Source organism: Chrysochloris asiatica, unplaced genomic scaffold (assembly GCF_000296735.1).
Source record: "Chrysochloris asiatica unplaced genomic scaffold, ChrAsi1.0 scaffold00126, whole genome shotgun sequence".
NCBI lineage: Eukaryota > Metazoa > Chordata > Mammalia > Afrosoricida > Chrysochloridae > Chrysochloris > Chrysochloris asiatica.
This window is the reverse complement of record NW_006408644.1, coordinates 5,662,868-5,690,377: the sequence shown is the minus strand read 5'-3', so window position 1 is coordinate 5,690,377 and position 27,510 is coordinate 5,662,868.

Here is a 27,510-nt window from a genome sequence, read left to right as displayed (position 1 = left end):
GCCCACTATCATTGTAGATTCATCTATTTCTTTCTTCAAATCTATTAGAGTTTGCTTTATATATTTTGGAGCTCTTTCATTGGGAGCATAGATATTTATTATGATTATGTCATCTTTTTCAATTGTCTATTTAATCATCAGATAATGCCCATCTTTATATATTATACTGTTTTTTTCTTTAAAGTTTATTTTATCAAAAATTAGCATTGCCATTCCAGTTCGTTCTTTATTGCAATTAGTTTATTATATATTTTTTCATCCTTTGACTTTCAATCTGTTATTATCTCTGTGTGTAAGATGTGTCTACTGCAGACAGCATATTGAAGGATCTTTTTTTCCTATTCATTCTTTCACCCTGTGTTTTTTAGTTTGTGCATTTAATCTGTATAGATTCGGTGTAATTATCGATAGGTATGAATTAATTGTTGCCATTATGTTTGTTTTGTTTGTTTGTTTTTTGTGGTGCTGCTACTTTCTTTTTCTTAGTGCCTTCCTCTGCTGTGTTCATGGATTTTGTGTTTCTTCTTGTCAGTTTCCTCATAGCTTTAATGTTTCCATTTTCTTGGATTTTCATTTTCTTGGTATGTTGTGAAATGTTAATTTTATTTGTTTCTTTGTTTGAAGTGTTAATTTTATTGCATTAACTTTTTCCTCCATTTAATGTAATCTATTTGGAGGCCTGGTGTGGCGCTGTGGGCTAATGGGTCAGACTGTGAAGTCGTTTGAACTGGAGGGTCGGTGGTTCAAGCTCACCAGCTTCTCCTTGGAAACCTTATACAGGGTCGCTATTGGTTGGAATCAACTCAACGGCACTTAACAATTTTATCCTGCAATCTACCGGACCTTCTCACCATCTGGATCTCTGTTCTTATGTGTTTACTTTCTTTCACATTGTAATTGTTTTGATCATAGACTGACCTCCCAGATCCTCTGAGTTTGTTCTTATAGTTTTGCTCTGTTCTCTACTCTTTCATTTGTCAATTGAGTTCTGGGAGGTACTACTACTTATGTCAATCACTGGTTGTTGTCTGTTCTTGTTGGTTCTCAGTGCACAAAACTCCCTTTAGTATGCTTTGTAGCACAGGGTTGGCTTTAGAAAAATTCCTTAGCTTTTGTTTATCCTGGTATGTTTTGATTACACTATCACTTTTGATTGATAGCTTTGCTGGATAAAGGATTCTTTCTTGGCAGATTTTCTTTTTTTTTTCTGTTAGTGTTTTATATATCTCCACATTGTCTTCTTGCATTCATGGTTTCTGCTGATAGATCCGAGTTTAAACTGACTTGCTTGTCTTTGTATGTAACTCTTCTCTTTTCCTTGGCTGCTTTCAGGATTGTCCCCATATCTTTAATTTTGGAGAGCTTGATTTTAATATGTCTTGGTGATTTTCTTTTGTGGCATATCATTCCTTGATATGAGTTCATGTAGCTTCTTGAATACTTATCTTTTTGCTTTTCAAGATGTTAGAGAAATTTTCTTCCAGCAGCTCTTCAACTATCTCCTTTGTGGACTTGTGTGATTCTTCCTGTTCCAGAATGCCAATAATTCTTAAGTTATTCCTCGTGATGTTGTCCAACATGAATCTTATACCTTCTTTGGATTTTTAACCCTTTTTTCTGCTTGCTTTTCTAGCTTAGTAGTATTGAGACAATTGTCTTCCAGCTCACTTGTTCTTCCTTCCATCTCTTCAATTCTACTCCTTTACCCTTTCAATGCATTGTCTATTTTTGATCTTCTATTATTAATTGTTTGGACCTCTTTCTGTAGGCTTTGAATTGTTTCCAATGTTGTATCTTTCTTATTTGATTGTTTCTGTAGTGCTTTCCTGACTTCCTCCTAATTTTTTCAAATCCATTGCAAAGTTTTTTGAACCCTTTTATAATCATTTTTTTCTGAATTCCTTTTCAGGCATTTCCAAGCCCTGCCCTCCTCCCACAATGGAGTCCAGGGCTACCTCTAGGTCATTTGTCACAATTTTTTTTTTTTTTTCTGGACATATGCTGATATGGTCATCTGTTTTTGCTTCTTGGGCATATTCAGTGGTTAGCGATGGCCTTAATACTAAATTGAGTGTGTATTTTGGTATGTTTATACTTTCTGATTGCCTCCAGGTAGATGGATCAAGATGTGGGCTTCTCTTTTCTCTCTTCTTATTGTTTAACTCAGAGTAACTTTCTCCATTGTTGTCTGCCTCCATGGTGTATGACGGTTGGTATTGGTTCTTGCCTGGATTGTAGTGTTTTATAGGGTGTGATTGTAGCTTGACTATATGGCAGCAATTGCTGTCTCTTCTTGGGTAATATATATAGAGAAAGAGTCCCTAAAAGGTAAAAGGGGGAACCAAAATGTATCAAACAACCACATAAGAATAAAAGAAAAAAGAAAAATCAGTTTGGATTCTGTAGTCTATAATTGCTGAAAAGAGAGCAGAGAGACAGAAGAGGAAAAAAAATCTGTAGCCTAATATGAGTATGACTTTAATATCCTCTTTTCAGCTTCTTGATTTCAAGGCTGCCTGATAAATTTCAGGATTCCACTGTTGGTTGTTATGCTCTACCTCACGATTTCATTTTCGGCCTGTTTTGTTTTTAACTCTCTCCCACTCCACACCCCCTGTTCTGGCCTTTTCCCTATTAATAAAGGGTCAGCTGTGGTGATTTTACACTGCCAGTTGTTTTTAAGCAGGGGCTGGCCTTTTATATGACCCTTGTTCTTGCCTTTTTCCTATTAATAAACAGTTCAGGGCCAACTATAGATATTTTGTGCTGCTGGTGATTGGACCTTTGACTGCTGAAAAGATCTGTGAAAAGCAGGCAGTGGACCTTTGACTGCTGAAAAGATCTGTGCACATGCATAGTAGAAGTATCCTCCAGTGGTGGGGTTGGGAAGTGACTTCTCACTAAGGCACTCCCTGTAGTCACCAGAATGGAGGTGTGCATACAGCAAAAGGCCAATGAACAGATACCAAAGAAAAATCAAAACCAAACCAAACCAAACAAAGTATATTGTCCACCTTTGTCTCCAAGGTTCCCATAGGCATTAATCCATGATGGGTCTTCTTGCTCCCCTGCTTGGTCTTGCCGTTTTGTCTTGCCCAAGTTGTTGGTCCTGGGCCGCTGAGATTGTCAGATTCAAAAGTATGAGATTTCTCAATTCCACTAGCTATAACTCTTCAAACTTTTTTAATATTCTTCGTATGTGGTTCAGAGTTTTGGAGCTCTCCCCTGAACTCGCTTAGGTTGGTATTGTGTGTTACTGATAATGGAGTTCTTCACTGCACCTCTACCCTATCTGCCATCAAGCCCCACCTCTCCTCATGCTCTTCTCTCTTGATGGCCCTATGGTCCTCTCTTCTTAGAATGCAAGATTAGCTACACCCCCCTTTTTGATACACAACCTCTACCTTTAGAGTTGTGATAACTGTAATTAGGTGTGATAATAACTACTCACTATTGAATCTATGAACCCATCCTCAACTCCTTTTTTCCAGACCCATGTAGATAAGAGGACAACTTTTCAGTGGGGATTCTACCTTACTCCTCATTCTCTGAAACTAACTCCTCTTGTAAACTTGTATGCCAGACACTACATGCCTTTTTAACACCCCCCCCCCAATTTTAGGTAACCAGTGTATAAGTTACTTGTCCCTATCAACCCTGTGTATAGAGAGCATAGGTGCACAGGTTTGATACTTGATATAAAGACTCCTCTCCTCATGGTTGGTATTTTGAGATATTACATCCATAATTATAAGTCAAGTTCATTAAATTATAGCAATTTACACTTACTTCCTTTTTTAAAATTTCTTTATCTTCCTCTAGTTGGGTTCTGATCATCAAGTCATTGGAGCTAGGTCAAATGTGCGCTCTCTGAAAGTTTGGGCGTTTTTGTGTGTCTCCCCTCACTTCACATAAGCAAGATGCATCACTCTCAGCTCTAGGCCTCCATGACTAAGTCTTAGTCCATAGGCACAGGAGTGCCGGGGTCTGGCCTCGGCAAGGGGGTGAGTACCCGAAGATGGGGTTTCCTGCAATGATGGTGAGACAGAGAGAGAGAGAAAAAAAACAGACACACAGAAGGCAGAGAAAACAGATACAAAGAAGACAGACACACAGGCTTGATGCAAGCTGCCAGACAGACTGCTCAGAGACTGGCATCACACACAGAACTAGCACCCCATAACTCTAGTTGGGATATTTGAAGAGGCGAGAGAGAGAGAAAGAAACACTTGGAGACCAGAGTAGATAGAAGCTGACAGGCTGATAGCCCAGATACAAACTACGAGGCTGATGGCCTTTCTGCCCAGAAAATATGGCTGCTCAGAATGTCTCGCTGCCCAGAATGTATCTCTGCCCAGAATGTATGGCTGCCCAGAATGTATCCAGCACCATCTCTCCATCAGTCTTTTATTTCCTTTCTTTAGGGAAGAGATCTTTACAGAAGAAGACAATGCTTAATGATTCACAGAGACAATCTTTAAGATAAATTAAGCCAGTAAACCTTACTTAAACCAATATTCCTTTCTTCCTTACTGGGATTAACCTTCACTTGGATCAAACTGATTGAACCCAGGGTGGTCCGAGGGAGTTGCCCCCATTTGTCCTTAATCCCGTATTCCCAGAATTTACCACTCCACCCCAAGTGAATATACCCCAGGCAGTTCCTCTCCAGAGCCTCCCTGCTTAATCCCAGTAAACCTGTCCTTGTTCGTCCTCTGAGGAAGTTTTACTGCCTTGGTTCTAGGGGGAAAATCTTGACCTTAGAAACTTAGGGGAATATTGCATTTCTCTGTGGACATCCAGGGCTCATGTATGAAATTATTAACAAGCACAACTAAACAATCAGATGAGGGACAGTTTGCTAAGTCTGCTAGGTGGCCAGAGTCTGGTCCTCAGAGCCTGTGGCCTGTACAGTCCACCACACTCGGACCCACATGGCCCTGAACTCCTGACCAGGTCAGTGTGGTCTACAACACAGGAGTACCCAACACTCATCACACTTCAGATCAAACATCCCTTCATCTTCTCTCTCTTTCAAGGTTGTTGAGAATCAATGGAACATGGTCATACTTAGCCCATATTTTCATTGCAGTCTTTCCCCATTTCTGCTCAAAAGTAGACCAATATCGTCGCCAGCAAGCCTTGTGTTCCATTTGAGTTTCAGTTTTGGAGGGAGGTATGTCCTGAAGGGACTTGATTGTTTGCGTTGATGGCTCCCCTGTACACAGCTTGCTTGTTTTTGTAATAGCCAATCATACTCATTTTTTTTTTTTTTTCCTGCATGTCTTTCTTTCTAAAGTATCTTCTGTTCTTCAGGCCACTCCAGGCTGGACTGTGAGTCCTTTCAAGTGGGAATGTCCCACCTCAGAAGGTTCTGGATGGGGCTCAGGATTCCACCTAAGGTTCTAAATACTACAAAGACTCTGCACATAGCCTTTTTCATTGGGTAAGTACTAGAACCCCTTTTGAGTATTCCAATCCATTATAGGCTAAAGACGGGGTTACAAACTTTCTGTAATCATGTTTCCTGATATTTCTTTCTATCCCACTCAAGTGGGATATTAGTCAACGCAACCAATATCAATGATACAGTCAAGCATCTTAACATATTTTTTCTCCTCTTTAACCCACTCAGGTGATGCCTAGATCCCTGTATCCCAAAGTCCTGTTTTTCCAAGGTTGACCACATATCACTCTTTAGCTCTGGCTCATTTAGCCCATGCAAACCTACCTAAATATTTCCCTATGTACCTTGTTCTTCCTCTTTCCTCTCTTTCTTTTTCTGTATTACCCTCCCTTTCCTTATGAGATGCCTTCTCCAGTCTCCGAGCTATGACGTGACTATCCTCTAACCTGTGCTCTGCTCTCCCATAATAGACACCCCTGGTGACCAACAAAGATTTTTTTTTTTTTTTTCTGTTAGTAAGGGTATGTTTTCTTAATCTTTTGCAATAATGGTCATATGTAATATATATATATATTTTGTGTGTGTGAATTACTAATTTAACTCAGTATAATGTCCTCAAGGTCTATTCAGGTTATATGGTGGTTTACAGCTTCACTGCTAATCTTGAAGACAGCATACTATTCCATTGTGTGTATGTACCAAAGTTTGTTTATCCATTGTTCCATTGATGGGCACTTAAGCTGTCTCCATCTTTTTTCTATTGTGCATATTGCAGTCATAAACATTGGTGTGCATATATCAACTAGTGTTCCAGCTTGTATTTCTTGTGAATATATACCAAATAGAGAAATTGCTGGATTATAAGAATTTCTATTTGTATTTTTAGCTTACTGAGGAAGTACCATACTGTTTTCCAGAGTGGCTGAACAATTTTACATTCCTACCATAAATGTAGGAGGGTCCCAGTCTCTACACATTTTCACTACTATTTACTGTCCTCTGCTTTTTTGAACTTTGCTATTACTGTTTATGTGAGATGCTATCTCATTGTAGTTTTGATTTGCATCTTTCTAGTGATGTGTCCTGGTGTGGCGCTGTGAGTTAATGCACTAGACTGCAAAGCCGTTTGAACTGCAAGGTTGGCAGTTCAAGCTCACCAGCTGCTCCTCAGAAACCCTATTTTGCTATGGATCGGAATCGACTCCACGGCACTTAACAACAACAACAACAATGAAGAGTGATTGGGCACATTTCATCATATGTTGTTGTCAGCCTGAATGACTTCGTTGGTCTGTTCATGTCCTGTGCCCATTTTTTAATTGGGTTATTTATTTATTTTTTTTCTTGTAGAGATGTTGTACTCCTATACGTTTCAGAGTCTAGTTCCTTGTATGATATGTCATACAAAAGATTTTTTTCTCCATTCTGTGGGGTCATTTTTGATGAAAACTTTAGATGCACCAAAGTTTCTAATTTTTAGTATTATGCAATCATCTAGCTGTTTTTTGTTTGTACAATTCTCACATTGTTTGATAGTCTATATGTGCTCTGCATTAAGGTTCTTAAATTTGTTTCTGTTTTTTCAATGATGACCTTTATAATTCTGGGATTCATATTTAAGTCTTTAATCCACATTGAGTGATTTTTGTACCTGGTGTGAGATAAAGGTCTTGTTTAGTTCTTTTGCATAGTGATTTTTCCAGTTTTGCCAGCACATTCTGATAAAGAGACAATCTCCTCACCATTCAACATATTTTGGTCCTTTTTTTCAGATCTGTTGGCTATGTTGATGGGTAAATTTCTGGATTCTCAATTTTGTTCCACTGATGTATGAATCTTTCATTGTACCAGTACCAGGCTGTTTTGACCACTGTAGCCATGTAGTAAAATTTGAAATCAATGAGTGAATGGCTTCCAACTTTTTTCTTCTTCTTAAGCAGTGCTTTGCTTTTCCTGGGTCTATTTCCTTTCCATATAAAGTTTTCAATAGTTTTTTTTCCATCTCTTTAAAGAATGTCATTTGAATCTGGATTGGGATTGCATTATATCTGTAAATTGCTTTGTGTAGTATTGACATTTTCACAATGTAAGTCTTTCCATCCAGGAACATGGTATAGTCTTTCATTTTTGTAAGTCTCTTTTGATTTCTTATGGTAGTGTTTGGTAGTTTTCTCTGTATAAGTCTTTTGTTTCTCTTCTTATATTTATTCCTAAATATTTCATCTTTTGGGTGGCTATTGTAAATGATACCGCTTTCCTAATATCCTTTTCAGGGCTGTCATTGTTAGTAAAGAGGAATTTGAGTGATTTTTGTATGTTGATCGTATAACCTGCCAATTTGCCTTTTCTTCTAATGAGATCTAGTAGGAATTTTTTTTCCCTTAGTATTTGGAATTTTCCTTGTATAAGTTCATATCATCTGCAAATAGTGAGAATTTTACTTCTTCTTTGCCATTTTGGCAATCTTCCCTTATAACTCTGGCAAAGACTTCCAGCTCAATATTGAATAGGAGTGATGATAAAGGGCAACCTTTGCCTGGTTCCTGTTTGCAAAGGGAAGACTCAGTTTCTCTCCATTGAGAGTGATGTTGGCTGTTGGTTTTGTATATATGCTCTTAATTATGTTGCGGAATTTCCCTTCAATTCCTACTTTTTGAGTGTTTTTATCAGGAATGGATGTTGGATTTTGTCAAATGCCTTTTCTGCATCAATCAATATGATAATGTGATTCTTTTCCTTTTTAAATTTTATATGGTGGATTACATTGAATGTCTTTCTAATATTGAACCTTCCTTGCATCCTGAATATGAATTCCACTTGGTCATCATGTATTATTTTTTTTTTTTGATGTGGTGTTGAATTTTATTGGCTAGGATTTTGTTGAGAATTTTTGCATCTATGTTCATGAGGGATATTGGTCTATAATTTTCTTTCTTAGTGATGTACTTCCCTGATTTTGGTATGAGGGTTATACTTGATTCATAGAACGTATTAGGAAGTTTTCCATCTTCTTCTATATTGTGGATTAATTTGAGTAGAATTGAATGTTTTTTAAAACTCACCAGTGAAGCCTTCTGGACCTGGAGTTTTTTTGGTTGGAAATTTTTGTTGACTTGATCCATTTCCTCTTTTCTTATAAATGTGTTCAAGTTTTCCGCTTCATTCTGCAAGTTTAGGTAGGTCATGTTTTTCTAAAAATGTTTACATTTTCTCTAGATTTCCAAATTTGTTGGAGTACAACTCATCATAGAATTCTATTATTATCCATTTATTTCCATTGATTCAGTTATGACATCACCCTGTGGTTTCTTATGTGTTATTTCTGTCTTCTCCTGCTTTTATTTTGCTATGTTTGCTTGCCAATGACTTTTCAATTTTTTCATCCTATTGAACAACCAGCTTCTTTTGCTGTTGATTGTTTTTATAGTTTTTCTGTTTTCGATCTTGTTTATTTCTGTTCTAATCTTTATGATTTCTATTCTTCTGGTGACTATAGGTTTACTTTGTTGGTCTGTTTCTAATTGTTGGAGATGTTATTTTAATGTGTTAATTTTGGTTCTTTCTTCTTTTGGGCTATGTGCATTTATTGGAATAAATTGTCCTCTCAGCATTGCTTTTGTTGTGTTTCCTAGATTTTGGTATGTTGTGTTTTCATTTTTTAAAATTTTTTTCAGAAATTTTATAGTTTTGCCTTTTATTTGTTCTCCTACTCAGTAACATTTAAGGAAGGTGTTATTCAATTTCCATGTATTTTAGTTTATTTCCTTAGTATTCCTACTGTAGATTTCTAAATTTATATAATTTTGATCTGAGAAGATGCTTTGTAGTATTTTGATGTTTGTAAATTTATGAAGACTTGTTTTGTGGCCTAAAACATGGTTTATTATGGAGAATGTTCCATGTGTACTGGAAAAGAATGTGTATTGTGCTGTTGTTGGGTTGAATGCTCTGTACACATCTATGAGGTCAAGTTGTTTGATTTTTTTTTTTTTAGTTCCTCTGTGTTTTTTCAAGTTTCTTTCTGATTGTTCTATTCTCTTTTGAAAGTGGTGATTTAAAATCTCCTATTATTATTGCAGATTTGTCTGTTTATTTCTTCAATTCTATTTGTGTTTGTTTTATATATTATGGCTCTCTTTCATTGGGAGCATAGATATTTATTATAGTTATGTCATCTTGGTCAATTGACCCTTTAATCATGAAATAGTGTCGTTCTTTGTTTTTTATGCAGGTTTCTGCCTTCACTTTTATTTTATCAGATTTAGTATTGCCACTTTTGCTAGTTTTGTTTTTTGTTTTGTTTACAATTAGCCTGATATATTTTATTTCATCCTTTAACTGTTAATCTGTTTTTGTCTTTTGGTGTAAGTTCTGTCTCTTGCAGACAGCATATTGAAGGATCTTTTTTTCCTACACATTCTGCCACTCTGTCTCTTCACTGTTGCATTTAATTTGTTGAAATTCAGTGTAATTGTCCATAGGTATGAATTAATTGCAATCATTTGTGTGTGTGTGATGCTGTTGGTTTATTTGTTCTGCATGCCTTCCTGTGCTGAGTTCATGTATTTCATGCTCTTTCTTTTCAATTTCTTCATAGCTTTAATGTTCCCATGTTTTTCTTGAATTTTCCTTTATATATATATATATATATGTTGTTAAGTATTAATTTTATTTGAGGTTACTTTATATTCTATTAATGTTTTCCACCATTTAAAATGGTTTGTTTTAGCCTTCTGTTTACCTGACCTCCTCACCAACTGGATCTCTGTTCCTATATTTTTCTCTTCTTTCATATTGTAATTGTTCTTTGAATTTGCTCTTGTATTTTTATTATGTTCTGTACTCTTTTGTCAACTCATTTCCAGGTGGTGTTGCCATGTCTGTCATTCTCTGGTTGTTATCCGATCTTGTTGGTTTTCAGTCCAAAGAACTCACTTTAGGATGTTCTGAAACACTGGGTTGACAAATTCCCTTAGTTTCTGTATATCCTGGAATGCTTTGATTGCACCTTCATTTTTGATTGGCAGATTTGCTGGATAGATGATCCTTGGTTGGCAGCGCTTTTTTGTTTGTTTTGTTGTGTTTTTTTTCTTTTTTTCTTTTAGGGTTTTATATATGTCTTCACATTGCCTTCTTGATTGGATAGTTTCTTCAAAGGGATCAGAGCTTAATCTGATTTACTTTCCTTTGTAAGTAACATGTCTCTTTTCCATTGCTGCTTTCAGGATTCTCGCTTTTTTTTTTTTTTTATTTTATTTTAGATAGCTTGATTATGGTATGTCCTGGAGACATTCTTTTGGCATCTATACTTCCTGAGGTTTGTTTCTTCTCATCTTTCAGGATGTTAGGGAAATTGTTTCCAGCATCTCTTCAACTATCTCTTCTGTGGTCTTCTGAGATCCCTTCTGTTCTGGGACTCCGAAAACTCTCAGATCACTACTCTTCATGTTGTCCTACATGAATCTTAGACATTCTTTATATTTTTTCATTATTTTTGTCTCTTTGCACTTCTATCATAGCAATATTTAGAGATTAGTCTTCCTGATCACTGGTTCTCACTTCCATCTCTTAAACACTATTCCTTTGTCTTTTCAGTGTGCTGTCCATATCTGATATTTTATCATTAATTATTTGTAACTCTTTTTGCAGGTTTTGAATGGTTTCCAATGCTATTTCTATCTTATATGACTGTTCCTGTTGTACTTTTAAAATTCTTCTGTATTTCTCTCAACCCCTCTGTGTAGTGTTTGGATGCACTTCAGTATAGTACTTTGAATTCATTATTAGGCTGTTCCAAAGCTTGCCCTCTTTCAAATGCAAATTCTAGGTCTACCAGTAGCTCATTTGATTCTACCATGTTTCTGAACGTGAATGTGAATTGAGATCTTTGATGGTTTATCGGGCATTTGCAATAATTAGATGTGTTTTCTATAATTTGATGAATGTATGTTTCTGTATTATTAAGCTTTCTGAGTGCCTTCTTGTAGATGTGATAAAGAGATAGGCTTTCATTTTCACTTTTCTTATTATTCCATTAAGAGTAATTTTAGCAAGTGTTGACTATCTACGTAATGTATTTTGTTGTTCTTAAGTTCCATTGAGGTGGTACCAAATCATAATGATCTCATGCACAGCATAACAAAACACTGCCCAGTCCTGTGGCAACCTCACTTTCATTTCCACACTTCAGCACATTGTTGCTGCCACTTTACCAATCCATCTTGCAGGGGGTTCTCCTCTTTTTCTCTGACCCTCCATCCTACCAAACATGATATCCTTCTCCTGTGACTGGTCTCTCCTGACAATAGTTCTGAAGTATGAGAGATGTAGTTTGGCCATCCTGGCCTCCAAGGAGCACTCTGGCTGCACCTCTTCCAACACATATCTGTTGTTTTTTTTGGCACCCCATAGAACTTTCACTATTCTTCTCCAACACCATAACTCAAAAGCATCAATTCTACTATGGCCTTCCTTATTCACTGTCCAGCTTTCATATGAATATGAGATTACTGAAAATACCATGGCTTGGGTCTGGCACATCTTAGTCTTCAAGCTGACATTTTTGTTCTTCAAATATTTAAATAGGTATTGTGCAGAAGATTTGCATAATGCAATATGTCATTTGATTTCTTGGATAGTTTATACAAGAATAGTGAAATCTTTGACAACTTCAATCTTTTCTCTGTTGATAAGAATATTGTTTATTGGTCCAATTGTGAGAACTTTTGCTTTCTTTGTATTGAGATGCAATTCATACTGAAGGCTGTGCTCTTTGATCTTCATCATTAAATATTTTAAGTCTTCTTCACTTTCAGCAAGCAAGGTTGTGTCATCTGCATATCGCACGTTGTTAAAGAGTCTTCCTCCAATCTCCAATCCTGATGATAAGTTTTTCTTCATATAACCCAGCTTCTCAGATTATTTGCTGAGCATACATATTGAATAAATATGATGAAAAAATACAACACTATTGCACACCTCTCTTAATTTTGAACCATTCAGTGTTCCCATGTTCTGTTTGAACAACTGCCTCTTGGTCATGAGCACAATTAAGTGTTCCAGAATACTTGTACTTCACAATGTTGTCCATAGCTTGTTATGATCCACACAATCAAAAGACTTTGCATAGTCAGTAAAGCACAGGTAAACATCTTTCTGATAGTCTCTGCTTTCAGCCATGATCCATTGGACATCAGCAATGATATCCCTCATTCCACAGCCTCTTCTGAATCTGGCTTGAACCTATGGAAGTTCTATGTCAATGTATGCTTGTAGCCATTTCTGTATTACTTTTAGTAAAACTTTACTCACATGGCATAGCAAAGAGATTGTCCAATGATTTTCACATTCAGTTGGATTACCTCTCTTTGGAATGGACACAAATTTGGATCTCTTCCAATCAATTGGTCAGGTAGCTGTCTTCCAAAATTTCTTGGCGTAGATGGGTGAGTGCCTTCAGTGCCGCCTCACCTTCTTGACAGATTTCAATGTTTATTCTATAAATTCCTGGTGCCTTGTTCTTTGCCAATTCCTTCAATGCTCCTGAACTTCTTCCTTCAATATCATTGGCTCGTGATCATATGCTACCTTTTGAAATGTTTGTACATCAACCATTTCTTTTGGCATAGTGACTCTGTGTATTCCTTATACCTTCTTTTGATGATTTCTGCACCATTCAATAATTTGTCCAAAGAATCCTTCAGTAACAAAAGTCGAGGCTTGAATATTTTCTTCAGTTTCCCGATCTTGCATCATCCTTGCAAGAGCCATTACCAGCTGCTATACACTACATAACAGCTGGTATTGGCTCTTGTATAGATAGTGGGATTTTATAGGGTGTGATTGTAGCTTGGCTATATGTATGCAATTGCTGTCTGTTCTTGGGTAGCATAAGAAGAATAAGACCCCACTCTAAGTTTAAAAGGGGGACCAAAAAATTTTTTTAAAGTAGCAAAAAAGGTCCAGTTTTTTCTCCTATTGGGAGGCAGTTCACAGCTAAGCAGATCCTTTTGTGTACTCAGTAGAACCCTCCATGTTTGGGGGTGTTGTCTGTTCACTCAGGCCTGTCTTCTATTCACCAGTGTAGTGGTGTGCAGACAGAGAAAGGGAAATGGGTGGAAGAAAGTTGTTTACATCTTTATCTCAAGATCAGTCAGGTCTCTGTGATGGGGTTTCTGTCCTACTGCCTTGTTCTATACAACCTTCTCAAGATGGCTGCACCCTTTTCAGGTAGCTGCACTCTTCTCAAGGTGGTTGTGCCTTTCTCAACATGGCTGTGCACTTCTCAAGAAGGTTGCACCCTTCTCAGGGTGACTGCATCCTTCTCAAGATGGCTTCACTGGGTGTCTGCTTGCAACCACCACTCAGCAAATGCCACTTTTCTTGTTTTTTTTTTTTTTTTTTTCTATGAATTACTCTAACAGTAAGCCATCTATAATTTTAAACATCCATTTTTATGTAGTTCAGAATTCTGGGCCCATTCCCTGTAGCTGCTTTAAAAAAGAAAAAAAGTTTTATTGTGAATTATGTGATAGTTTACATGTGAGAATATTAGCTTTACATTCATCTTATATATTGTTTCATTGCCATGGTTACAATCCCCTCCATGCTTCATCAACCAACCAAAGGGTATACCCTGCAAGCCTGCTCCCTGGTTGTGAGCACACAGTCCCTCTCCATCTCTGGGTCCCCAGGTGCTCCATCTCTCCATGTCCCTATACCTGCTTTGTTTGGAATTGTTTTGTGCTATTGCTCACTATAGCCTCCTTTCTGTGCGTCTGGATGCAGACACTGGATACACCTGCAGTCAACATTGCCATTGATCACTGACCAGGGAGCAAACGCCCTCCAAGGCAGGATAAGAAGGGTGAAGACAGGGTATGTATGGGAAGAAGAAGGATTAAGAGAATGAAAACCAAGGAAACTAAAAGAAAAGGAAGAGAGGATGTTGGTGCTGTTTTTGTCACTGAGGCCTCCGTGGCCTCTGAGAACTCTCTCAAACAATCTGTGCCCCATTTTAAATTGGATTATTTGTCTTTAGCATGTAGAGGTATACTAGTTTCCGATAGATTTTAGAGATTTGTGCCTGGTCTGATATGTCCTTGCAAAAGATGTTTTCTCTTTCTCTGGGCTCACATTGTACTCTTTTGGTGAAATTTTTTGATGCACATAAGTTTCTAATTTTTAGTGTGTCCAATGATCTATTCTGTGTTCATTTAGTTTTTCAGTCTTTGATAGTCTATGTGTACCTTGGATTAGTGCCCTTAAATTTGTCCCAATTTTTTTTTATTGATGACTTGTATAGTTCTGAGATTTACAATTAGGTCTTTAATCCACATTGACTTGGTTTTTGCATATGGCATGATATAAAGGTCTTGTTTCATTCTTTTACATACTGATTTCCAGTTTTGCTTGCACCATCTGTTGAAGAGACTATCTCCTCCCCAGTTAATGTAATTTAGCCCTTCGTCAAATTTCAGTTGGCTGTATGTTGATGGGTTAACTTCTGGATTCTCAATTTTGGTCCATTGATCTATGTATCTTTCATTATACCAGTATGAAGCTGTTTTGACCACTAAGGCCATGTAGTAAATTTTTTAATCAGGGGGTGAGAGGCCTCCAACTTTGCTCTTCTTAAGGAGTGCTCTGCTTATCATGGGTCTCTTTCCATTCCATATAAAGTTTGCAATAGTTTTTTTTTTTTTTTTTTTTTTTTCTTTCATGTCTTTAAAGAATGTTGTTGGAATCTGGATTGCTTTATATCTGTGGATTGCTTTGTGTACTATTTGCATTTTCACAACATTAAATTTACCTATCCAAGAATATGATATAGTCTTTTATTTTTGTAACTCTTTTGGTTTCCTATAGTAGTGTTTTGTAGTTTTCTTTGCATAATTTTTTGGTTCTCTGCTAAGATTTATTCCTAAGTATTCCATCCTTTGGGTGTCTCTTGTAAATGTTATTGCTTTCCTGTTTTCCCTTTAAAACTGTCATTATTATAGAAGAATCCAACTGATTTTTGTATCTTGATATTGTATGCTGCCACTTTGCTGGATAGTGCAAGGAGTTCCAGTAATTTTATGCTGAGTCTTTAGAATTTTCTATGTACAGGATCATATCATCTGTAAATAGAGAGAGTTTTACTTTTCCTTGCTAATTTTGAAGCATTTAATTTCCCTATATTGCGTTATAGCTCTGGCTAAGACTTCCAACATAATATTGAATGAGAGTGGTGAGAAAGGGCATACTTTTCTGGTTCCTGTTCACAAAGGGAAAGCTTTCAGTTTCTCTCCATTGAGATGAAGTTGGCTGTTGGTTTATATATTCTCTTAATTATATTGAGAAATTTGCCTTCAATTCCTTGTTTGTTGAGTGTTTTTATGAGGAATCAACGTTGGATTTTTTCAAATGTGTTTTCTGCATTAATTGATATGAGCCGGTGGTTCTTTTCCTTTTATTATTTATATGGTGTATTACATTCATTGTGTTTCTAATATTGAACCATCCTTGTATCCCTGGTATGAATCCCATTTTGTCATGATGTATTATTTTTATGATGTGTTGTTGAATTTTCTGGCTTGCGGTTTATTTATTTATTTTTTAAGTTTTACTGTGAATTGAGTGATGGTTTACATGGGAGAACATCAGCTTTACATTCATCCTATCGTATTTTGTTTCACTGCAATAATTACAATCCCCTCCATGCATCATCATTCTACAGCATTTGCTTCTATTCCTTCTGTTTTTTTGTACACAGAAGCACTCAGGAGTATATAACCATTCAAACAACCAAAAGGCATACCCTGTAAGCCTGTCTACCGGCCACCAGCACACAGTCCCTCTCCCTCTCCCTCCTTGAGTCTAGAGTCTCCAGCCACTCCATCTGTCCGTGTCATCGTCTCTGGCACCATCTCTGGTATCACTGCTTCTCTGGATAGTCCCACACTCTGCTCTTCTCCCTTGATGGTCCCAGGATCTTCCACTCCAGAAGTGAAAGCTCAACCACTCCCTTCCTTTTGTTACAAAACATCTACCTTTATATTTGCAACATTTATAATCAGTCCTCATAGTAATTATTCACTATTGAACCACAAGTCTTATCCCCATCTCCTTTCACCAGCCCCATCTAGACAGATTGGAAACCACTCAGTGGAGAGTCTACCTTCACCCGCACACTCTGAAACTAAGCTCCCTCTTAAAAACTTGTAAGCCAGTCACTTTGTGGCTTTATAGCTGCCTCCCCCCCCCCCCATTTTGGGTAGCCAATGTCTAAATTGCCCATACCTGCCAAAGCTGTGTACAGAGGGGGTGGGAATGATCCTTGCTGTAAAGATTCATTCCCTCTTTTATGCTATTACATCCATAAATATAGGTCAAGTTCTTCAAATTATAGCGGATTACCCTTTATTCCCCTCTTCTTTCTTCCTCTACTTGAGTTCAGATCATCCAGACATTGAAGCTAGATCAAATGGATTTTATCTTCAAGTATGGGTGTTCTTGTGCATCTCCTGTCACTTCATGTCAGCTGGATGCTTCACTCTTCGCTCTAGTCCTCTGTAGCTATCTCCTTGTCAATGGGCTCAGAATCCTGAGGTCTCACTATATTACTGGCCAATCAGGTCTCAATCCAGGTTAACAGGAGTCTGTTGAACATGGTCGGACTTAGCCCACAGCTTCATTGCTGTTTTCCCCTACTTCCCTTTATTGGGAGACCAATGTGGTCACCAGTACATGCCTGATTGTGTATTCCCTTTGTGTTTCAGTCTTGGAAGGGGGTTTGCCCTGAGAGAACTTGATTGCTTGCCTTGATGACTCCCCTGTGAACATATTGCTTGTTCTTGTAGTAGTCAATCAGACTTCTGTTATTGTCTTCATTTTTCCTGCTGGTCTTTCTTTCAAGAAGTATCTTCTGTTTCTCTAGCTGCTCCAGGCTCCTCTGCTTGTCTTTTCAAGTGGAAATTTCTTACCTCAGAAGATTCTGGATGTGGATCAGGATTCCACCTAAGGTCTTATACAATGCAAAGGCTCCACAGGAAGCCTCTTTCACTGGGCAAGTTCTAGCCCCATTTCAGGCATTCCAATAAGTTATAAGCTGAAGAGAGACTTACAAGCTTTCTATAGTGATGTTTCTGGCTACTCCTTTCTCTCCTTCTCAGGTTTCTATTTTCCAATAGTAAGCAAGGGAAACCAAGATTCGTAAGACTGTCAAACATCTTAAAATGATTTCCCCTCTTTTACCCATTCAGGCTATCTGGCTTGTATTTTGTTGAGAATGTCTACATCTATATTCATGATGGATGTTGTTGTTAAGTACAGTGGAGTCACTTCCAACTCATAGTGACCCACTGCATAGGGTTTCGGAGGCTGTAATTCTTTACGGGAGCAGAAAACCTCATCTTTCTCCTGCAGAAAGGCTGGTAGTTTCAAATTGCCGATCTTGAGGTTAGCAGTCTGATTCGTAACCACTACACTTGATATTGGTGTATAATTTTCTTTTTTAGTGATGCCCTTCCCTGGCTTTGGTATAAAGGTTATGCTTGCTTCAAAAAATATACTAAGAAAATGTTTCCCATCCTCTTCTATATTCTGGAAATGTTTGAGTAGAATTGGTGACAGCTTTTTCCTGTATGTTTGATAAAACTCACCAATTAAACCTTCTTGATCTAGATTTTTTTGAGTTTTGATGACTTGATCGATTTCTTCTTTTGTTATAAGTGTGTTCAAGTTTTTTACTTCACTCTGTGTAAGTTTAGGTATGTTGTGCTTTTCTGAAAATATATCCTCTAGATTTTCAAATTTGTAGGAGTGCAACTCTTCATAATATTCTGTTATTATCTGTTTCGTTTCCATTGGGTTGTTTATGACACCACCCATGTGGTTTCTTATGAGTGTTTTTTGTGTCTTCTCCCTCTTTTCTTTGTTAGGTTTTCCAATGACTTGTCAATTTAATTAATCCTTTTGAAGAACCAGCTTCTTTTCCTATTGATTCTTTATTTAGATATTTTGTTTTCTATCTCACTTATTTCTGTTCTAATCTTTATTATTTCTATTTTTCTGGTAACTGTAGGCTTATTTTGCGGATCTGTTTCTAATTGTTGAAGGTGCTGTGCTTATGTGTTCATTTTGGTTCTTTCTTCATTTTGGACGTGTGTGTTAATTGTTATTATTTGTTCTCTCAACACTGTTTTTGATATGTTCCTATGATTCTGGTATGTTGTGTTTTCATTCTCATTTGTTTCTAGGATTTTTCAACATTTCACTTTTTATTTGTTCTACTACCTAGTAGCTTTTAAGAAGGGTGTTATTCAGTTTCCGTTTATTTGACTTTATTTCCTTGGTCTTCCTATTGCTGATTTCTCATTTTATAGCATTTTCTGATAAAATGCTTTGTAGGATTTTGATATTATTAAATTGATGATTTGTTTTCTGACCTAACAAATGGTCTATTATGGAGAATAATTTGTGTTGTTCTGTTGTTGTGTTGAATGCTCTGTGCACACCTTTGACATCAAGTTGGTTGATTGTGTTGTTCAGTTCCTCTGTGTCTCTGTCGAGTTTCTTTCTGGTTGTTCTATCTTTTTTCTAAAGTAGTGTACTAAAATCTCCCATTATTATTGTAGATTCTTCTGGCTTTGTATATTTTGAAAATGGAGCATAGATATTTACTTTAGTTATGTCCTCTTGGTCAATTGACCCTTTAATTATGAGATAATGTTCTTCTTTGTCTCTCGTGCTGGTTTTTGCCTTAAAGTTTATTTTATCAGTGATTAGAATTGCCATTCCTGCTTTATTAAAATTGTAGTTAGATTGGTATATATTTTTTCCATCCTTTAATTTTTAATTTGTTTTTCTCTTTGTTTGTATGGTGTGTCTCTTGCTGACAGAATATCAAAGGATCTTCTTTTCTTTTACATTCTTCCACTCTCTGTCTCTTGACTGGTAAATATACTCCATTGGCATTCACTGTAATTATAGATAGGAATGAATTAATTTCTGTCATTATGTTTGCTTGTTTTTGTTTTTGTTTTTGTTGTGCTGATGGTGTCTTTGTTCTGCATGCCTTCCTGTGCTGAATTCATTTTCTGTGCTTTTATTTTTCCAATTTAATCATAGTTTTAATGTTTCCATGTTCTTCTTGGATTTTTATTTTCTTGGTATGTTGTGAAGTATTAATTTTGTTTGAGGTTACTCTATATTTATTAGCTTATTTTCTCCTTTTTAAGCAGTCTGTTTTATTCCGAAATCTACCTGACCTCCTTCCCATCTAGATCTCTGTGGCTATATTTTTACCTTCTTTCATATTTGTAGTTGTTTTGATCATTGAATATCCTCACACATCCACTGGTTTCATTCTTGTAGTTTTGTTCTACTCTGGACTCCTCCATCTATCAACTGAGTTCCAGGTGGTGTTTCCACACCTGTTAATCTCTGGTTTTTGCAGGTCCTTGTTGGTTTTCAACCCACAGTGCTTCATTTCAGATGCTTTGTAGCCCTGGCTTGTCATTAACAAAGTCTCCTCTGTGATTTTCTGTGATTCTTCCTGTTCTGGAACTCCAGTCAACTCTAGGTTATTCCTCTTCATGTTGTCCCACACGAATCTTAGACTTCCTTCAGATTTTATGTTTCTTGTTTATGTTTGCTCTTCTGTCTTAGCAGTATTCAGAGATTTGTCTTCAAGCTTCCTAAATATGACTTCTATTCCTTCATTTCTACTCATTTGCCTTTTCAGTGTATTGTTCATTTCTGATATTTTATTATTAGTTATTTGGACCTCTTTTTGCAGGGTATGAATTGTTTCCAATGATCTTTCTTGTTTTATTGTTCCTGTAGCAGTTTCCCTATTTCTTCCATATTTTTTTCAGCCCTTCTGTGTAACATTTGGATGCACTTTTATATAAGTCTCCTGAATTCCTTCTCAGGCAGTTCCAAAGGCAGCTGGTCTTCCAATGGGAATTCTAGGTCTACATCCAGCTCATTTGATTCAGATATGTTATCTTGTTTATGGACATGAGCTGACATTTTCTGTTGCTTTTTGGACATTTTCAATAATTAGATGAATGTATGTTTTTTGCATTATTAAGCTTTCTGATTATTAAGCTTACTGATTGCCACCTGAAGAGGGAGATGGGCTTCTCTCTTCACTTCTATTATTACTCACCTCAGAGTAATTTTATCAAGTGTTGGTTTTCTATACTTCTCTGGTGCATAGCATCTAGTATTGGTTCTTTCTGCATGGTGAGATTTTATAGGGTGTGATAGAAGCTTGGATATATAGCCACAATTGCTCTCTCTTCTTGGGTAGCATAGAGAGAAAAAGAGACCACCCCAAGATTAAAGGGAGATCCCCCAAAAAAGCATACCAAAATATGAGTAAAAATTTAAGGCCCCCTTTCAGCTTATTGCCTTCAAGGCCACATGGTGAGAAACATCCCAGGGCTGACAAGAGCAGTTTTGAAGACTCTCTTGTTTTAAGCTGTTCTTGTTGTCTCCTCCTCCTCCTTCATTTCTGGACCCACTGATTTTTGCTAAGCAGATCTTTGCATGTTTGCAGGATTCTCCTGATTTCTTTATCAGTCAATTTTTAAGCCTGCACTCCTTCCAGTAGTCTAGGTCTACCTGCAGATCATTTGTTTCAGATACTCTGTATAATGTCTGGACTAGATCAGAAAATTTCTGTTGCTTTTTAAGCATAAAGGTGTTGTTGCAATTTCAATTATTAAATGCATATATGTTGGTATGTTCTTTTTTGTTGTTGTTTTATTGTGAATTATGTGATAGTTTGCATGGGAGAACATTAACTTTACATTAATCCTTTTATTTATCATTTGATTGCCATGGTTACAATCCCCTCCATGCATCATCAACCAACCAAAGTGTATATCCTGAAATCCTTCCACCTGGTCATCAGCACACAGCCCTCTTCCTCTTTGGGTCTAGAGTCTCCAGCTGATCCCATTCTCCACGTCTTCATCTCTGCCTCCATCTCTGTCATCACGACTTCTCTAGGTAGGGTCCCACATTCTGCTTTTCTCTCTTGGTGATCCTAGGGGCCTCTGTTCCTGGACTGCAAAATCAACCACTTCACTCGTTTTGCGACAAAATGTCTACTTACATTTCCAACACTCACAGTCAGTCCTGATAGCAATTATTGACTAGTGCCACATGAGTGCCATCCCCATCTCCTTTCATCAGCCCTGTCCAGACAGATTGCATACTACTCAGTGGAGATTCTACTTTTCTCCATGACCTCTGGATCTAAGCTCACTCTTGAATGCTTCTAAGCCAGTCAATTATTGTCTTTGTAGCTCCCAATTTGGCCAATGTCCAAGTTGCCCATCCCTGTCTGCCCTGTGTATCAAGGAGTAGCAATGATCCTCACTGTACAGATTTGTTCCCTCTTTTGTGCTACTGCATCCATAGGTGTAGGTCAAGTTCATCGAATTGTATCCCATTACTCTTTTTTTCCCCCTCTTCTTTCTTCTTCTAGTTGAATTCTGATCATTGAAGTCAGGTCAAGTGGGTATTATCTGCAAGTGTGGGTGCTCTTGTTCATATGCCTTCACTTCTTATCATCTGGATGCTTTCTTGATTCTCTACTCAAGTCCTCTGTGGCTATGTCACGGACTGTAGGCCCAGGAGTCCCCAGGTCTTGTCACACTACTCAACAACCAGGTCTCCACCTGGGTTCAGAGGAGTCTATTGAATGTGGCAGTGCTTAGCTTGCTGCTTTATTGCTGTTTTTCCCTCACTTCCCCTAATCGATGACCAATGTGGTCACTAGTCAGAGCTCATGTCTGCTCGTGTATTTCCATTGAGTCTTACTCTTGGAAAAGGGTTTACACTGAGGGGACCTGACCACTTGCCTTGATGTCTCCTGGGTGAGCAACTTCTTACTCTTGTAGTAGTCAGTCTGACTGCCATTGTTGTTTTGTATTTTTCTTGTAGGTCTTCTTTCACGAAGTATCTTCTGTTCTTCTAGCCATTTCAGGCTAATCTGCTTGTCCTTGCAAGTAGAAATTTCCCACCTCAGTAGATTCTGTATGGTGTGCAGGATTCCCTGATGGTCTTATGTAATTCAGAGGCTCTGTAGGAAGTCTCCTTCACTAGGCACGTTGTAGCCCCATATTAGTTGTTCCAATCAGTTATAGGCAGAAGACAGACGTGTAAGCTTTCTATGGTGATATTTCTGGATATTCCTTTCTCTCCCCCTCAAGTGTCTATTTTAAAATGCTATGCAAGAGAAAACAAGATTCAAAAGACAGCCACGCATCTTAATATTTCCACCCCTTTGCCCTTTCCAACCATGCCTCAATCCCTGTATCAAGGATACCTGTTGTTCCAAGGTTGTGCATACATCATTATTTACCTCTGTTGCACTTAGCCCAGGCAAACCTGCCTAACTGTTCTCCCATCTGCATTATTCTTCCATTCCCCTCTTCTTTCTTGTGCATTGACCCCCTCCCCAACACCCAAACTATCCTGTGTCTATTCCCTACACTGTGATCCACCTTTTTCTCCTCCCTCCCCTCAACACACCACCCACATCCCGGTAACCAGCAAAGAACCTCTGACCCTTAGTATGTGTTCTTTTTCTAGGACCAGTTTACAATAGTGGTCCTATGTAGTATTTTTCCTTTTGTCACTGACTAATTTCACACAACATAATGTACTCAAGGTTCATCTATATTATGTGATAGCTTGGAGCTTCCTTATATTTCTTCAAGATAGCATAATATTCCATTGTGTGTATTTACCAAATTTTGTTTATCCGTTCTTCCATAGATGGGAACTTAGGCTGTTTCCATCTTTTTGCTATTGTAAATAGTGCTTCTGTGAACATTGGTGTGCATACATCTACTAGTGTTATGGTTCATATTTTCTGTTGGTAAATACCAAGTAGAGGAATTGCTGAATCATAAGGTATTTCTATTTCCAACCTTCAAAGGATGCAGCATATTGTTTCCCAGAGAGATTGGACCATTTTGCAAACCCACCAGCAGTGCAGGAGCGTCCCAGTCTCTCCACATCCCTGTCAGCATTAATTGTCCTCTATGTTTTTGATCTTTAATGTTATTGCTGGTGTGAGATGATATCTCATTGTTGTTTTGTTTGCATCTGTCTAATGGCTAGTGATCGTGAACATTTCTTCTTCTGTTTATTGACTGCCTGGATGTTCTCCTTTGTGAAGTGTCCGTTCATGTCCTGAGCCGATTTTTTAATTGGGTTATTTGTCTTTTTCTTTTAGAGTTGTAGTTTCCTAATATTTTAGAAATGAGTCCCTTGTCTGATGTACCATTGCAAAATATTTTTTCCATTATGTGGGTTCCCTTTTTACTCTTTTGGTGAAGTCTTTGGATGCTCATATATTTTTAATTTTGATTAAGTCCCAATCATCTATTTTGCTTACTTTTGTTTGTGTAGTTTTCAAAAAGTTTGGTAGTTTGTGTATGCCCTGAATTCGAGCCCTCACATTTGTCCCTATTTTTTCATTGATGGCTTTCATAGTTTTGGGATTGACATTTAGGTCTTTAATCCATGTTGAGTTGGTTTTTGTATAAGGTGTGAGGTAAAGGTCTTGTTTCAATCTTTTGCATATCGCTTTCCAGTTCTGCCAGCACCATCTGTTGAAGAGACTATCTCCTCCCCATGTGATATATTTAGTCACTTTGTTGAAAATAAGTTAGCTATATTTGGATGGGTTCATTTCTGGATTCTCGATTCTGTTCCATTGATCAATGTATTATTCATTGTACCAGTACCAAGCTGTTTTGACCACTGTAGCCATGTAATAAATTAATAAAGTCAGGGTGTGAGAGATTTCTAACCTTCTTCTTCTTAAGCAGTGCTTTGCTTATCCTGGGTCTCTTTCCTTTCCATATAAAATTTCTATGTGTTTTTATGTTTCCCACATCTCTGAAGAATATCATTGGAATCTGGATTGGGATTGCATTATATGTGTAAATTGCTTTTGGCAGTATTGATATTTTCACAATGTTAAGTCTTCCTATCCAGGAGCATGTTACGTTCTTCCATTTTTATATGTCTTTTTTGTTTACTTGCAGTAGTGTTTTGTAGTTTTCTTTGTATAGGTACTATGTTTCTCTGGTTGCATTTATTGCTATATATTTCATCCTTAGGGTGGGTATTGTAAATGATATTGCTTTCCTGATATCGTTTTCAGTGCTGTCATTGTTACTATAGGGGAATCCATCTGATTTTTTGTATGTTGATCTTATAACCTGCTAGTTTGCTGAATCCTCAAATGAGGTCTAGTAGCTTTTTTGCTTAGCCTGGGGTTTCCTATGTATCACATCATATCATCTGCAAATAGAGAGAGTTTTACTTCCTCTTTGCCAATTCTGATGCCGTTGATTTCCCTAACTTGTCATATAGCTCTGGCTAAGTCTTCTAGCACAATATTGAATATGAGTGTTGACAAAGGTCATCCTTGTCTAGTTCCTGTTCACAAAGGAAAGGCTTTTATTTTCACTCCATAGAACGTAATGTACATTGTTGGTTTTGTATATATGCTCTTAAATATGGTGAAGAATTTCCCTTCAATTCCTACTTTGTTGAGGGTTTTTATGGATATTGTATTTTGTCAAATGACTTTTCTGATTCAATCGATATCATCATGTGGTTCTTTTCATTTTCCTAATTAATACAGTGGATTACTGATTGTGTTGTTTATTTCCTCTGTGCTTTTGTCAAGTTGATTACTGAAAGTGGTGTATTATAGATTCGTCTATTTCTTCAAATCTACTCGAGTTTGCTTTATATATTTTGGGGCTTTTTCATTGGGAGCATAGATATTTATTATGGTTATGTCATCTTGTTCAATTTTCCTTTTAACCATGAGATAATTGCCATCTTTATCTATTATTCTCGTTTTTGCCTTAAAGCTTATTTTATCAGACATTAGTACTGCCACTCCTGTTCGGTTTCAATTACAATTAGCTTGGTATATTTTTTTCCCATCCTTTGACTTTTAATCTGTTTTTGTCTCTTTGTGTAAGATATGTCTCTTGCAGACAGCATATTGATGGATCTTGTTTTCCTATCCATCCCACCACCCTCAGTCTCTAAACTGGTGCATTTAATCCATTACATTCAGTCTAATTATCGATAGGTATATATGAATTCCGGCCATTATGTTTGTGTGTATGTGTGTGTGTGGTGTTGTCACTTTCTTTGTTCTGTGTGTCTTCCTGTACTGAGGTCAGTGTTTTTGTGTTCTTTCTTGTGAGTTCTTCATAGTTTTAATGTTTCCATGTTCTTCTTGGATTTTCATTTTCTTGGTATGTTGTAAAGTGTTAATTTTCTTTGCTTTTACCTAATATTCCTTTAACTTTTCCCTCCATTTAGTGCAGACTATTTTATTCTGTAATCTACCTGACCTTCTCACTATCTGGAGCTCTGTTCCTACATGTTTACCTTCTTTCACATTGTAATTGTTTTGATCATAGACTGACCTCCCAGATTCTCTGAGTTTGTTCTTATAGTTTTGTTCTGTTTTCGACTCTTCCATCTGTTGATTTAGTTCAGGGATGTGCTCTTATGTATGTCAATTTCTTGGTTCTCAGTCCACAGAAAGCCTTTAGGATATTTTGTAGCACCACATTATCTTTGTAAAAATCCCTTAGCTTCCGTTTATCCTGGAATCATGTATTATACCATTGTATTTGATTGATAGCTTTACTGTATGAAGCATCCTTGGTTGGCAGTTTTTTCTTTCAAAGTTTTAGATATGTCTCCCCATTGCATTCTTGCCTGCAAGGTTTCTGTTGAGAGATCCAAGCTTAGTCTGTCTTGGTTGTCTTTGTGTGTAACTCTTCGATTTTCCTTAGTTGCTTTCAAGATTGTCTCCTTTTCTTTGATTTTGGAGAGGTTGAATATGATATGTCTTGGTGATTTTCTTTTGGGGTCCATCATTCCTGAGTTTTGTTGAGCTTCTTGAATGTTTCTCTTTTCATTTTTCAGGATTTTACAGAAATTTTCTTTCAGCAGTTCTTCAACTATTTCCTCTGTGAATTTCTGTGATTCTTCTTGTTGTCGATAATTCTTAAATTGTTCCTTTTCATGTTTTCCAACATGTACCTTAGACCTTCTTCAGATTTAAAAAAAAATCTTTTTTTGTACTTGCTCTTCTACTTAGTGGTATTGAGAAATTTGTCTTCCAGCTGATTAGTTCTGGCTTCCATCTCGTCGATTCTACTCCTTTGCCCTTTCAGTGTATTGTCTATTTCTGATATTCTATTATTGATCATTGGACCCATTCCTGTAGGTTTTGAATTGTTTCGAATGCTGTGTCTATCTTATTTTATTGTTCCTGTAACACTTTCTTGACATCTTACTTATTTTTCTCAACTGCATTGCATAGTGTTTTGAAATATTTTATAATCATTTTTCTGAATTCCTTCTTAGGCATTTCCAAGACCTGCCCTCCTTTAAGAATGGAGTCCAGGTCTACCTCTAGGTCATTTGTTTCAGACACTTTATATTGTTTCTGGACATGTGCTGATATGGTCATCTTCTTTTGCTACTTGGACATATTTAGAGTTTATCTGAGGCCTTAATACTTAATTGAGTGTGGGTTTTTCATATTTATGCTTTCTGATTGCCTCCAAGTAGATGTGTGATCAGGATGTGGGCTTCCCTTTTCACTCTTCTTATTGCTCAACTCAGAATTTTCACAGGTGTTGTCTTCCTCTCTGGTATATGGCAGTTGGTATTGGTTCTTGCCTGCATTGTGGGGTTTTTATAGGGTGTGATTGTAGATTGACTATATGGCAGCAATTGCTGTTTTTTTCTTGGGTAATATAGGGAGAAAAAGAGTCCCCCAAAGGTAAATTTGGGAATAAAAAAAACAAAACAGCAACAGCAACAAAACAAAACAAGAAAAATGAAACCCACCAAACAACAAGAAAAACTAGATTGGATACTGTAGTCTATAATCACAGAAATGAGAGAGGAGGGAGAGAAGTAAATATATATATGTAGCCTAATAGGGTTGTTGTTGTTGTTAAGTGCTGTTGAGTCGATTCCGACCAATAGCAATCCTGTACAGGGTTTCTGAGGCTGTAACTCTTTGCAGGAGCCGAAAG